Genomic DNA, 14,674 nt, shown 5'->3' with positions numbered 1-14,674 from the left:
GCACGTTACTATACCCGCAAGTAAACTAGCTGTCTGCACATTTTCATGTGTCCACCATCTGGTCACCTACCATCGGATGAGTGGGTTCTTTTAAGTGCACAGGGTTGTGTACTGCTCACTAGGGATTGTGACAACACTGAATTTTAGCTCCAAGGGTTTTACACCCATTCACAAGTTGGATCAATCCAGGCACCTTTCGCTTATTAGCACGGCGCCTTAGACAGCTCGCCCACCATGCCCCCATGTCATGATTTGACTCTTTATGATACACCATATGTGACGTCACAGGAAACAGCTGATCGCATTGGCACATGTCAAATGGTGACCGGACAGGATTATGACTTCTCTTTTTTGTGGATTTTTTTGTGTGTAAATAGGTAGGTACAAAACTTAATATTTAATATTTAATTAATATAAAATTAAACTCAATACTTCAATATGTATTTTATTGATCATTTATAACAAAGTGGCTGTAATTTTCGTAAACTTCCAGTGCTGTTTCAGGCAGGTGTACCGCTAACATGTAAGATCATCCTGACAGGGCACTGACGAACTGAAAAATACTTTCGTGAAATTATATCTCATAGATAAGCCAACCCCCTTCTACAGACTGCTTTTTTTTCCCCCTCAAAATTTGGCTTATCTACGGTAATATACGGTACATGGATACTTCAAATGAATTCTCTTGGTATCATTTTGTTGTCACTGTATAACTGTCATGCACAGAACTGATCCAGTGATGTAATGTGCTGACATTAAGGTCAATCCTTTGCCAATCTCAAGCTGTCAGCCATGGACTAAAAGGCAATTTTGGTTTTATTTTGTTGTATATTTTGTTATCCCCCGTCGCGCTCTTAGCGCTAAGCGGGGGATATAGTATTAGGCTCCGTCCGTACGTACGAACGAATTGGAATATCTTAAGAACTGTTCTCCAGATTCTTTTCATATTTGGTACCTAGGTTCATCAGAGTATAAGAAAGGTCCAAGTCAGGCTTGGTGACCTTGACCTTCATTTCAAGATCACAAGGGGACTTTCATGTTTTACCTGCATGTTAAGCTTTACCTGTGATTTTCTTCATGTTACAAAGCTATATCTAGGGAAGAACCGATTTTGTGACCTTCACATAATTTTTCTTCAGCATGTAAGCGTGCATGTTAAGCTATCTCAGAACCGTTCACTGGCATATTTGAAACCAAGCTTTATCTAGGGAAGGTGCAGGGCCCAGTCAATTTTGGTGACCTTCACTTAATTTTCAAGGTCACAGAGACACTTTGAAAATTTCAGCATATTAACCTGCAGGTTATGCTTGTCAGCAAGATACCTAAAGAATAATTCACTTTGAGTTACTTCATATTTGACACCAAGCTTTATCTAGGGAAGGCACAGGGCCCAGTCGATGTTGGTGACCTTCACTTAATTTTCAAGGTCACAGCGACACTTTGAAGATTTCAGCATGTTAACCTGAATTGTCAGCAAGATATTTCAAGAACGGTTCACTGGATTTTCTTCAGACTTTCAAGACTTCCCTTAAATGTTTTTCAATAAGCAATTTCTTTAGTACTATTTTTGCAGATTTCATACACTATGACATTCATGTCAAGGTCAAAGTCAGTCTTGAAAATATGTGTGTGTTTGAACACCCTAAAGAGCAAGATATCAAGAGAGGTTGACTGGTCATGTTTTTGTTGACATTTAACTTAAACTTTCATTACTTTATAAGTTTGATTTGATATTTTGCGACGGGGTATTATGTCACCTTAGTGGCAATGCTTGTTTGCTTTTTTATCCCCCCGGCATGTAATGCGGGGGGATATAGTCAACACCTCGTCCATCCGTCCATAATCATGTTGTTTCCGGAGCATAACTAAAAAACCATTCAATATTTCTCAACAAAAATTGGTAGATATATCAAACAGAACGTAAGGTGGTGCCTTTTGCTATTTACAGATTTTTGTGATTTTTTTTTATCTCAGTTTCCATGGACTTGTTTTGGACTTAGTCTTAAAGGGAGGGACGGGCTTTGTTTCCGGAGCATAACTCAAAAACTTCTTAATATCTTTCTGCAAAACTTGGCAGATATGTGAGGCAGATCCCAAAGTGGTGCCTTTTGCTATTTGCATATTTTTATCCCCCCGCAACAAGTTTTGCAGGGGGTATTAAAATGGACTCTGTCCGTCCGTGCACATTTGTCTTTTCCGGAGCAGAACTCTAAAACCGTTCCATATTTTTTCACCAAACTTGGCACATAGATAGATCTGGTGGTGTACTGGTGCCTTTTGGAATTCTGAATAAAATATTTTTGGCGTTTCCATGGCAACAAGTTTGACTTAGCCTGAAATTGGTGGTACTGCTCTTTTCCGGAGCAGAACTCTAAAACCCTTCACTATTTCTTCACCAAACTTGGCACATAGATAGATCTGGTGGTGTACTGGTGCCTTTTTGTAGTTTTGGAATTCTGAATAAAATATTTGTGGCATTTCCGTGGCAACAAGTTCGACTTAGACTGAAATTAGTGGTAGTGCTCTTTTCCGGAGCAGAACTCTAAAACATTCACTATTTCTTCACCAAATTTGGCACATAGATAGATCTGGTGGTGTACTGGTGCCTCTTGGTAGTTTTGGAATTCTGAATACAATATTTTTGGCGTTTCCATGGCAACAAGTTTCACTTTGACGGAAATTGGTGTTAGTGCTTTTTTCTGGAGCAGAAACTTTTCAATACTCTCCTTTCACTTTTCTATATACACACCTAAATATTTGACATAATCATAACTCATAGACGTAATCATGAAGAGTATTTTGCCATTGCGGGGGATATTGATGACTTTAGCTTCTTGTGGGTTTTTTATCGGTTTCCATGGAAACAATTCGGTCTTAGTCTCAAAATGGAGGGGTGGGCTTCGTTTCCGGAGCACAACTTGAAAACTTCCTAATATCTTTCCGCAAAACTTGGCAGATATGTGAGGCAGATCTTGAAGTGGTGCCTTTTGCTATTTACAGATTTTTGTCATTTATGTTTTTCATGATTTCCATGGAAACGATTTGCACTTAGTCTAAAATCAAGCTTGACTTTAAGTAACTGTCAGATGATTTGTTCTATCAAAGATGTAGGGGTAGGGGCCCGCTTCACTTATCATCATGGGAGGATAGATTACTCTTTAACGGGGCTATAAGAGATATAGCCACAAAGGTTGGTCAGGATGCTCATTTGCAAGTCTCTGTGGAGCTATTGAAATTTCAACAGTTACAAGTAAAAGATTCGTTGCGTCAACGGCGGCCAGCTCGCTTTTTGCCGACCAACTCTGACCTTCGTTCGGGACCTCCTACTTCCTTTCGAGGAAGAGGTTCGACCAGAGGGCGTTCCAACCGTCAGCGCCGGTCATTCACTTCTTCTAGACCAGCTTCCGCTTCCGATCAGTCCTCCACTCAGATGACCGAGAAGCAGTGACTTGCAGACATCAGAGTATGATTGGGTCCTTCCGCCTCGAATCGTACCTATCAAGGCTTCCCCAGTAGACTCAAGATTTGGGATTTATGCCCTCAATTGGACCATCTTGGATGACCCTTACGTTCTCTCCACTCTGTCCAAGGGGTTTCAGCTTCCAGTCATCGGCAACCCTCCTCTTACATTATTTCCGTAGCACATGACGTATACCGCTCATCAAACGGCTGTGCTGCGATCCACCATAGATCCGACTCCTGCCGACCAAGGGTTTTACTCTCCAATCTTTCTGGTTCCGAAGAAGGATTCTGACAAATTGAGTCTCATCTTCAACATGAAGGTCTTCAACGAGATGTTCCTCCAACCACCGCCTCATTTTTCGTCCGTCTGTCCGTAATCATTTTCTTTCCGGAGCATAACTCAAAGACCGTTTGATATTTTTCAACAAAAATTGGTAGATATGTCAAACATAACCTAAGGTGGTGCCTTTTGCTATTTACAGATTATTGTCATTTTTATTTTTCTCGGGTTCCATGGAAACGTTTTGGACTTAGTCCCGAAAGTGAGGGTGGGCTTCGTTTCCGGAGCATAACTCAGAAACCGTATAATATTTTTTAACAAGACTTGGTAGATATATCAAACAGAACCTTAAGTGGTGGCTTTTGCTATTTACAGATTTTTGGCATTTTTATTTTTCCCGGTTTCCATGGATACGATTCGGACTTAGTCCTAAAAGTGAGGGTGGGCTTCGTTTCCGTAGCATAACTCAAGAACCATTCAATATTTTTCAACAAGACTTGGTAGATATATCAAACAGAACCTTAAGTGGTGCCTTTTGCTATTTGCAGATTTTTGGCATTTTTATATTTCCCGGTTTCCATGGAAACTATTCGGACTTAGTCCCCAAAGGGAGGGGTGGGCTTCATTTCCAAAACATAACTCAAGAATCGTTCAATATTTTTCAACAAAACTTGGTAGATATATCAAACAGATCCTAAAATGGTGCCTTTTGCTATTTGGCAGAATTTGGCATATTTATTTTTTCCCGACTTTCATGGAAACGATTCGGACTTAATTCCAAAAGGGAGGGTGGGCTTTGTTTCCGGAGCACAACTCAAAAACTTCTTAATATTTTTCAGCAAAACTTGGCAGATCCCAAAGTGGTGCCTTTTGCTATTTGCAGATTTTTGTCATTTTTATCCCACCGGCATGTAATGCGGTGGGATATAGTCGTCGCCTCGTCCGTCTGTCCGTCCGTCCATAATCATTTTGTTTCCGGAGCATAACTCAAAGACCGTTTGATATTTTTTAACCAAAATTGGTATATATGTCAAACATAACCTAAGGTGGTGCCTTTTGCTATTTACAGATTATTGTCATTTTTTATTTTCTCGGTTTCCATGGAAACGTTTTGGACTTAGTCTTAAAGAAGGGTGGGCTTCGTTTCCGGAGCATAACTCAAGAACCGTTCAGTATTTTTCAACAAAACTTGGTAGATATATGAAACATAACCTTGAGTGGTGCCTTTTGGTGTTTGCAGATTTTTGTCATTTTTATTTTTCCCGGTTTCCATGGAGCACAACGCGAAAACTTCTTAATATCTTTCAGCAAAACTTGGCAGATATGTGAGGCAGATCCCAAAGTGGTGCCTTTTGGTGTTTGCAGATTTTTGTCATTTTTATTTTTCCCGGTTTCCATGGAGCACAATGCGAAAACTTCTTAATATCTTTCAGCAAAACTTGGCAGATATGTGAGGCAGATCCCAAAGTGGTGCCTTTTGCTATTTGCAGATTTTTGTCATTTTTATCCCACCGGCATGTAATGCGGTGGGATATAGTCGTCGCCTCGTCCGTCTGTCCGTCCGTCCGTAATCATTTTGTTTCCGGAGCATAACTCAAAGACCGTTTGATATTTTTTAACCAAAATTGGTAGATATGTCAAACATAACCTAAGGTGGTGCCTTTTGCTATTTACAGATTATTGTCATTTTTAATTTTCTCGGTTTCCATGGAAACGTTTTGGACTTAGTCTTAAAGAAGGGTGGGCTTCGTTTCCGGAGCATAACTCAAGAACCGTTCAGTATTTTTCAACAAAACTTGGTAGATATATGAAACATAACCTTGAGTGGTGCCTTTTGGTGTTTGCAGATTTTTGTCATTTTTATTTTTCCCGGTTTCCATGGAGCACAACGCGAAAACTTCTTAATATCTTTCAGCAAAACTTGGCAGATATGTGAGGCAGATCCCAAAGTGGTGCCTTTTGGTGTTTGCAGATTTTTGTCATTTTTATTTTTCCCGGTTTCCATGGAGCACAATGCAAAAACTTCTTAATATCTTTCAGCAAAACTTGGCAGATATGTGAGGCAGATCCCAAAGTGGTGCCTTTTGCTATTTGCAGATTTTTGTCATTTATTTTTTTCATGATTTCCATGGAAACGATTTGCACTTAGTCTAAAATGAAGCTGGACTTTAAGTAACTGTCAGATGATTTGTTCTTTCAAAGATGTGGAGGCCGGGGGGATATGTCATCTTCTGATGACTCTTGTTATTATCCCCCGCAAGGCGTTTTGCGGGGGGTATTAAAATGGACTCCGTCCGTGCGCGCGTCCGCGTCCGTCCGTCCGTCCGTCTGTGCACATTTGTCTTTTCCGGAGCAGAACTCTAAAACCATTCAATATTTCTTCACCAAACTTGGCACATACATAGATCTGGTGGTGTACTGGTGCCTTTTGGTAGTTTTGGAATTCTGAATAAAATATTTTTGGCTTTTCCATGGCAACAAGTTCGACATAGACTGAAATTGGTGGTAGTGCTCTTTTCCGGAGCAGAACTCTAAAACCGTTCAATATTTCTTCACCAAACTTGGCACATACATAGATCTGGTGGTGTACTGGTGCCTTTTGGTAGTTTTGGAATTCTGAATAAAATATTTTTGGCATTTCCACGGCAACAAGTTCGACATAGACTGAAATTGGTGATAGTGCTCCTTTCTGGAGCAGAACTTTAAAAACCTTTCAATACTCCTTCCATTTTTCTATATACACATCTAAATATGTGACTTAATCATAACTTGTAAACATAATCATGAAGAGTATTTTGCCATTGCGGGGGATATTGATGACTTTGTCTTCTTGTTTTTCTTGGTTTCCATGGAAACGATTCAGACTTAGTCCCAAAAGGAGGGGTGGGTTTCGTTTCCGGAGCACAACTCGAAAACTTCTTAATATCTATCAGCAGATCTTGGCAGATATGTGAGTCAGATCTTGAAGTGGTGCCTTTTGCTATTTGCAGATATTTGTCATTTATTTTTTTCATGATTTCCATGGAAACTATTTGCACTTAGTCTAAAATCAAGCTGGACTTAAAGTAACTGTCAGATGATTTGTTCTTTGAACAATGTGAGTGCCGGGGGGATATGTCATCTTCTGATGACTCTTGTTGTATGGTGTCAGTGGCTCTACTCAAGACTATCATCAATCCGATTGTTGTGAAGAAATCAAACTTTGGATGACCAACAATAAGCTACAGCTGAACGCTGAGAAAACTGAAGCAATTCTCATTGGTCCATCACAGAGGCGTCAGAAATGCCAAATTCACTCGATGAGAGTGAACAATTCTACCATACCTCTGTCATCCCATGTGAAAGACCTCGGGGTTGTCATCGATTCTGAACTTAGCCTGGACAAGCAAATCAGTCAACTCTCTAAAGTCTGCCACCTACAATTAAGGAACATTGGCAAGATCAGACCCTGTCTCACAAAAGAAGCTACAAAATCACTGACTCTCTCTCTTATCATTTCGCCTTGACTATTGTAATAGTCTTCGCCAACTCTCCAAATATCAACCTAAACAGACTCCAGAGGATTCAAAATAAAGCTGCTCGCCTTGTCTCTCTGTCACCCATGTCGAACCACATCACACCCATCCTCCAAGAACTCCACTGGCTTCCAGTAAAACATCGAATCGACTTTAAGCTCCTTTATCTGGTATTCCAATGCTACTCTCAAACAGCCCCACAGTATCTCTGTGACTTACTTCCATTGTACTGTCCCAGCAGAACCCTTAGGTCTGAATTCAAACATCTGTTTATTGTTCCAAAAGTGAAACTTTCTAGTTATGGGAAGAAATCATTTGCGTATGCTGCAGCCACTGCCTGGAACACTCTTCCCCTTGATGTCCGCCAGTGTCAAACCTGTTCTGCCTTCAAAACAGCTATCAAAACCCATCTTTTCCGCAAAGCTTTCTTCTGATCAAATTTCACTGCGCTTTGAGCATAATATCCAAGTATGGAAAAGCGCAATACAAATCCACTATTATTATTATTATTATAAACCGGGGGATTACATGGTCAGCCTCAACCTACAGGATGCTTACCTTCACATCCCGATCTTCCCGGACCATTGCAAGTTTCTTCGTTTCGTCTTCGAGGGCACCCACTATCAGTGGCATGTTCTCCCGTTTGGAATTTCTTCGGCCCTGTGGCTGTTTACACAGGTGATGAAACCCATCACCAGCTTCCTCCATCGCAAGGGGATACTTTTCGAAACATACATTGACAACTGTATCCAGGATCAGACCGACCGTGCACTCCTCCACATGGGGTTCAAGATACAGCTACTTCAACAGTTAGACTGGCTTGTCAACATGGAGAATTCGGAACTAATCCCTTCACTCCGTTTGCAGTTTATCGAGGCGGTGTTCAACACAGAGTTCAACAGACTGTGCCGAGGGACCATTTCTACAAGATCCGGCGGTTAATTCCCCTTGCATTGTCTCAACTCAGACTCTTCGTCAATGGCAGGGGCTCCTGGGTCTCTTGACGTCGACCCAGGCGTTGACCCTCAGGGGTCAGCTTCATCTTCGACCTTTTGCAGTTATTCCTGGCTCCCACATCAGGGTGGGCAACCCGTTTTCACTGATCACGTTACCTCCGGCGCACCATCCCCATCTCCTATGGTGGATGGAAGTGTCGAATGTCTGCGGTGGAGTCTGCTTAAGGCCATTCGTCCCGACCACCTGTACATGGACGCATCTCTACACGGGTGGGGGGCTCACCTTCTCGATCAGCAAGTGGCAGGGCGGTGGTCTCTCGCAGATTGCGCTTACCACATCAAATTTCTAGAACTCAGGGTGGTGATTCTTTCTATCACTCGCTGCCAAGAAATTCTATGATCGACCCCTCTCATGGTCCGGTCGGACAATGCAGCAGTAGTGTGGCACATCAACTGGGTGGGGTCGTCAGGATCTCCTCAACTCCTGCAGTGGACACAATGGTTCTTCCAGTTGGTTGACACTCACATTATCTCCGTTCAAGCCAACCATATTCCAAGAGTGAAGAACGTGATTGTGGATTCTCTGTCCCGTCCGATTCATCCCTCCCCGACAGAGTGGAAACTACATCCACAGATGTTCCAGACCATCTGCCTTCCGCTGACGTCTTCGACAGTGGATTTGTTCGCCACCAGTTGCCCCTTTTCGTGTCTCCCGATTCCAGACCCTCTTGCCTGGGGTCACGACGCTCTCTCCATTCCTTGGGACGACAGTGGCCCTACTTCCACCCATACTACTGAAACAGCACATGACACTGCTTTGGTCACGCCCTATTGGCCGGCCAGTAGTTGGTTTGTAGATCTACAAGAACTGACCAATCGAGATCCTGTACCACTTCCCGAACCAACTACCAGGACAGTCGGACCGCACGTTCACGATTCCACCGCTGTCCACTATCTTGGGTCCTGATGACACGGAAGATCTTTCCCTGTGCCCAGTTCGGGGATTGCGGATATACTTGGCGGCTTCTAAGGACTGATGCAGGTTGCGCAAGAGACTCTTCATCCCGTTGTCTACTGCCTCCACCTCGGAAGTCTCTCGCACCACTTTGGTGTTTTGGATGAGATCCACTATCCTGCGTGCCTATGCCTATACTGACTTTCCTCCACCTTCGACGGTGAATCCTCATGAACCCGGGCCCTAGCTTCCACCATGGTGCTTCATAGGAACTGTTCCCTACAGGCAATCATGGAAGGATGTTTTTGGACGTCGGATACCGTTTTCACCTCACACTATCTTCGGAATCTCTCGGTCACGGACGTGGAGGGTCAGCACCAGTTCGGTCCTCTGGTCCTGGCTCAGCAGCTGTCATCGACCCGTGCTCACAGATGAGAAGCAATCCTTCCGCGTGTCGGTTTTGCTTTCTGTACTTAATAAAAGATATCGATGTCATCTTTATCTTTGTACCTTTTTTGTCTTGGGCTTAGACCACCTCACCTAGGAAACTAGGGTGTGTTTGCACTGTCATATCCATGACTCGTTACACTGAGAGGCCAGTCTTGTGCTACATGCGGAGATGGTCGACACTCCGCTTACTGACCTCTACTCTCTGAGCAATTCCATCAGTGAAGTGTTGATTCCCGATTACCTATGTGGTTTTCGAAGCATTCCGCTCCTAGTCCTTTCTTCCCTTGGTAAGTTAGGGGGATTGGTACTGAACATTAAATCAGTCGAGCAACCAGGCCATTCTCACTTTCACCGCCTTCCAGCGTGTCTGTGGGGGAGGGTTTCGAAGCAGGGGCTGTCCAGATTAAGGTCTTTAATTCACTGGGGCCACCTGGTAAATCACATGGTGGCAGAGCTTACTTGCCTAACTGCGTCCTTTTGCTTGTCAAAAGTTGCGGCTTAAAACCACATTTATTCGGGACCGCCCACTCCCTTGAGTTTTTGTGTTGTGTTGGATTTTGATGACTTTGTCTTCTTGTTTAATTTTCACCCCGGTAGTTCTTGTCTGATTGTAATAAAGTATCAAAGCAGTGTTGGCTTTTTCATGATTTCTAATGCCTGGATGGTATGACTGATCCAAATTTTTTCAATTTCTGTGGGTTTTTTACCTCAATATTTAATCATGTCATGTAAAAATATGACGTCAACTGCGTATGATATTAAAAATTGACATTTGAGATATTTGAATACGTAAACTAAACAACCCCCACTTTGCCATTGCTAGAAGAATCTTAAAATTTACTTAGGTAAATAGGTACAGACAGTTTTAGCACACAGCAAGTGCTTATATGTATTTCTTATGCAACAATGAAGTTATGTTTGTATTTTCAAAATAGTGTCGGCCCATAAGTTTTTACATGCAATGATAATTGCATGCAATACAGCAATTAATACTCCCTTGTTGTAACCCATGTTAGGTGGTATAAACCTACACATGTTATTTGTCATCATTCACTTGATGGTCAGTTAATGAATTTATGACAGGTATAATTAGTCGTAGCACCACTTAGATTACCCGACAAAGGTTTCCATTTTGCATTTCTTGTGTCTGGAGTAAATACTCAACATTATAAACATCAATCAAAGGATTAACCGATAACACGCTGATTGATTACTTACATTTATCATGCACAGCGGATTTGTCAAAAGGTAGTGTTTATGTACAGTGGAAATCTGATAAGTAAAATTTCAAGGGACTCGCCAAAATTGTTTACTTATCATGTATTTTACTTATCCAAACTGATAAAAACCTTCAAATGACAACCATATGCATGTATATGTATGCATATGTAACAATGGACCACTTATCAGGGCTGGCCTCCAGTTGCCAGTGTATTGTCAACTCGAGTAGTAGAGGAAAAGACAGTTCTGGATCACTTCCAACAAAAGCCTCTGCAAAGCCTTATTCCCCAAATAAGGCTTTGGTCGGACCCTTAGCTCTTGCTACCATTACCCCTACTGCTTTCCCAACCTATAAAAATTTCAAGCAAAATGTCCCACTATGCCGTGTTGACAGGAGGTAATACTGTGCCATACGGTACGATCAATAATTCTTCTCTTACAAACCCCTCCCTGGCCCATCCCTCAAGTAGTACAAGTTAGGCTCGTCTGCTTTGATGTCAACTTTATCTATGTTGTAAGTTTTGACTGACCATATAGGATCGGTGGCTCGCTTACGGCTATCACCCTCGTGTTCCCCCGGCTGGTATAGGTACCTCACTAGGGCCCTGTCTGGTATCTGTTTCTCCTTCCCACGCAATGGAGCGGCCGACTCTGATATTATTGATTTTAGTTTGATAGCGTCTGCCGGCTTTTTACCGGTGAGACGGGTGACTTCATGGTTGATTGCCGACACCACCTTAGGTAACCTCGTGACCCATTCAGTCGATCGTTTTCCCGGGGTGGCCATCTCCCTCGCATACTGATGCCCGAATAAGCGCTCAGCCAAAGTCCTATTAAATCTCTCAACTATGGCTTGGCTGCGATGGGCTCCGACCGTACCACGCCTGACCCTTGTATCGTGTTTGGCTAGCAGTTGTGACACGGCACCCATGAACTCACGCCCGGGGTCAACTTGCAGCTCTGTTGGCCACGTCAGCGGACTGCGTTTGTATATGCGTTCGAATCCTCTGGCTACCTGGGCAGAATCTTTCGTGGTCAAGGGTTCGGCTTCCTTGTAGCGACTGGCCACATCCACGACTGTTAAGGCATACTTGTACCTCTTATCGTGGGGTAGGAACAGTAGGTCTGCCTGGTGAACGCTATTAGGTATGTTAATACCAAACTTCCTTCTAGGCACGTAAGCGTGGTGGTGGTAAATAGATCTGCCACAGGGCTTTGTTTTCAAGCCACGCTTTGGTCTCCTCCGGGGATACTCGCGCCATTTTAGCCAGCTTATCTACAGCGCTAGCTCCTTTCCAGTACCCACGCGGACTGTAGTAAATAGCCTCAAACTTTTTCTGGTTCCGTTCTTGGTTCAATTTTCTCATGTCCATACGCGTACGTGTTTATCCCATCAATAGCTATCCAACGTTTAGTGTCCATAGGCGACAGAGACGTCTTGTTTATAGTCAGTCCGTATATCTTATGGCCATCACTTCTAAGTGTGTTCATTTTATGTCTAAAGGTATGGGTCTTGAACAGGGCTTCCTTGAATCTGGCGTGTTTGATGTGTTGTTTCACCACGTACTTCTTAACACCCTTAGCCTTCCGGATTTCACCATTGTCGGCCTTCAGTATGGAGTACATCTTAGGCCTCAACCCTATGTACTCGGCTATGGGCGTGCCAGCACACTCGTCCTTCATCTTACCTAGGACCTTTTTATTCACCGTGCTGTGTATGGCATGGTCCTTGGGGTAGTCGCTGGTGTCATTACAAATCGAGGTGTTTTTCATGTCCTCGCATTACCGTCCTCGGTTCGAATCTCCATCAGCAGGGAATCCGTGTCAGTGTACAGCACTTCACACCTGTCGCCGTACTGTTTCTTGAGCTCGTTGTAGTAAAAGTCGTACATCAGGTGTTTGGATAAATCGAGGATGCTCATCCCCACGTAAACAGGCCGGTTGAATTTTATGTGGCTTTTCTTCATGTGTAGGGCAACTAGATCATCGGTGAATATCTTGCTACGGTTGAATGCCGGACTGGCTATCAGTCTCCTGAGCTTGTCTTCCTCATTCGACCGAACCAGCTTCACGGTCACGCGTTTCCTCAGGTTCTCCATAGTCTTACCGAACACCGAGTTGTTCATGAGCTTGTAGAGATTTTTCTCAAAGTCACTGGTGGCAAGCTTTTCGGAGGTCTGTGTTCATTCTGATGTAGGGCTCCATCCATGGGCTCTGGTCGAACACGAGCACCCTGTGTATTTTGGTCAGCCTCATACCCAACGACAGGTACAGCTGTAGGTTGCGATAGTGAACTATGTACTTGGTCTTATTCATTAAGTTAGGCACGAGTTTTTCAACGCCAGTCACCCGCCTACCTAATAAGTTATGTTGGTACTCAGACATCCAGTCTGGGTTAACCCTCATACGTTCTGGGGCCAGGGGTAGCTGTTGTGTGATGTGTGTAATGCCTTGGGATACTCAAGTCAACCTCGAGGATATAACCTTTGTTCGAATCGGTAGCGATGCTCATAACATCAACCTCATGTGACACCCATTCGAATCCCCTGTGGGTAGATACTGGCTCATGGCCCAGCCGTACAGGTTGTTGGCGTCGAGGTAGAGAATGTGATTGGTTGGCTTGCTAGGGTCGTAGCCCTTCACGTATTGATTATTTGCTTTTCGTATCGTTTGGCTGCCATGGAGATCCCACCCGCAAGCCTTTCTCAATGAATAGGTGCATGTCATAATCCGTAAGCAATTCCAACTTAACTCCGGTCTTTTAAGCAAGGCATCCCACGACAGACCTGGGCTGGTGTAATACCATCGCGGGGTCTAGTTTATACTGATTGAAACACGTCCGCCTAAGCGTCTCAAACACGTCGGCTAACAGCAGTACATCCATCCTCAAGTACAGATCGTGATAATCCCCAGGTTCTTACAACCCAGTTTATTCCATACATTAATAGCGTGCGTAATAATCGTCTTGGGATATTTCGAGTCGGTCAGATTGCTGTAAAATTCTCTGATGGGGGTAGTCTGGTCTCGGCGAACTTGGTCCAACTATCCATGTACTCATAGGGATACACACCCTTCCTCATAAGCAGGGGTCTAGTCTCGGCGTCTGTGTATCGATTGGTGATAGGGAAGGTATCGTTGGACCTTGACCAGACTGCCTAATGAAGACAATATAGAAATTGTACTGAATCTATGAACCTAAGACCGTTTAAGCTGAAGGAGATGTATCTCTCCATGTTGTTGGGAATGCACGTTATATTACCATCGATTTTCGCGATGGCCTGCATGATCAAGTGAGAGTCATACCCTCTCAAGTTGTGAAAGACAACGGGGATGTTTATTGTCTTAGGGGTGATTTTAAGCTTGAGGTTACACGCGTTATGAGCGGCGCCTCTATACTTACCGGTTACGTGACAGTGATCTCTCACGGAATCACCGTTAAGTGGCGAGTCGCACACGTGACAATTAGTGCTACAGGCGTGAGCTAACCGGTCGGCTTGGGTCATACGCATGGGAGCGACTTTATACAACGCATTCCTAATAATTTTTTCTTCCTCCTGCAAACACTTTAGAAACCTTTCAGCCGCGTCAGGACCCCTATACACTACGGGAGCTTTCGTTTCCCCATCACAACGGACGACAATGTATCCAAACCCACAGGCTTCATGCTCCTGTGTTTTATGTGTGAAGCTCTCACCTGTGGGAGTATCCCCAACAACCTTAATAGGTTTGACCAAGGCTTCAAAGTCGGCGTATATGATATAAGGCACGGACATTTGGTTCTTGTGGTTGTCGAATTTTAGGATATTGTCACCTTCCTCGGGCATGTCAACCCGTA

The 14,674-nt window shown here is 43.5% G+C and overlaps 1 protein-coding gene across 5 annotated transcripts in view; it reads left to right on the top strand.

Annotated features, from left to right (window-relative positions):
* The window catches only part of LOC124262070 (septin-7-like), a 191,339-nt gene that overhangs the window by 163,851 nt on the left and 12,814 nt on the right, over positions 1-14,674 (top strand). The window lies entirely within an intron of this gene.

Source organism: Haliotis rubra, unplaced genomic scaffold (assembly GCF_003918875.1).
Source record: "Haliotis rubra isolate DU_JTF1 unplaced genomic scaffold, ASM391887v1 Scf12, whole genome shotgun sequence".
NCBI classification, from domain to species: Eukaryota; Metazoa; Mollusca; class Gastropoda; order Lepetellida; family Haliotidae; genus Haliotis; species Haliotis rubra.
The sequence above is the reverse complement of the archived record's forward strand: the minus strand, read 5'-3'. Positions and strand labels throughout refer to the sequence as shown.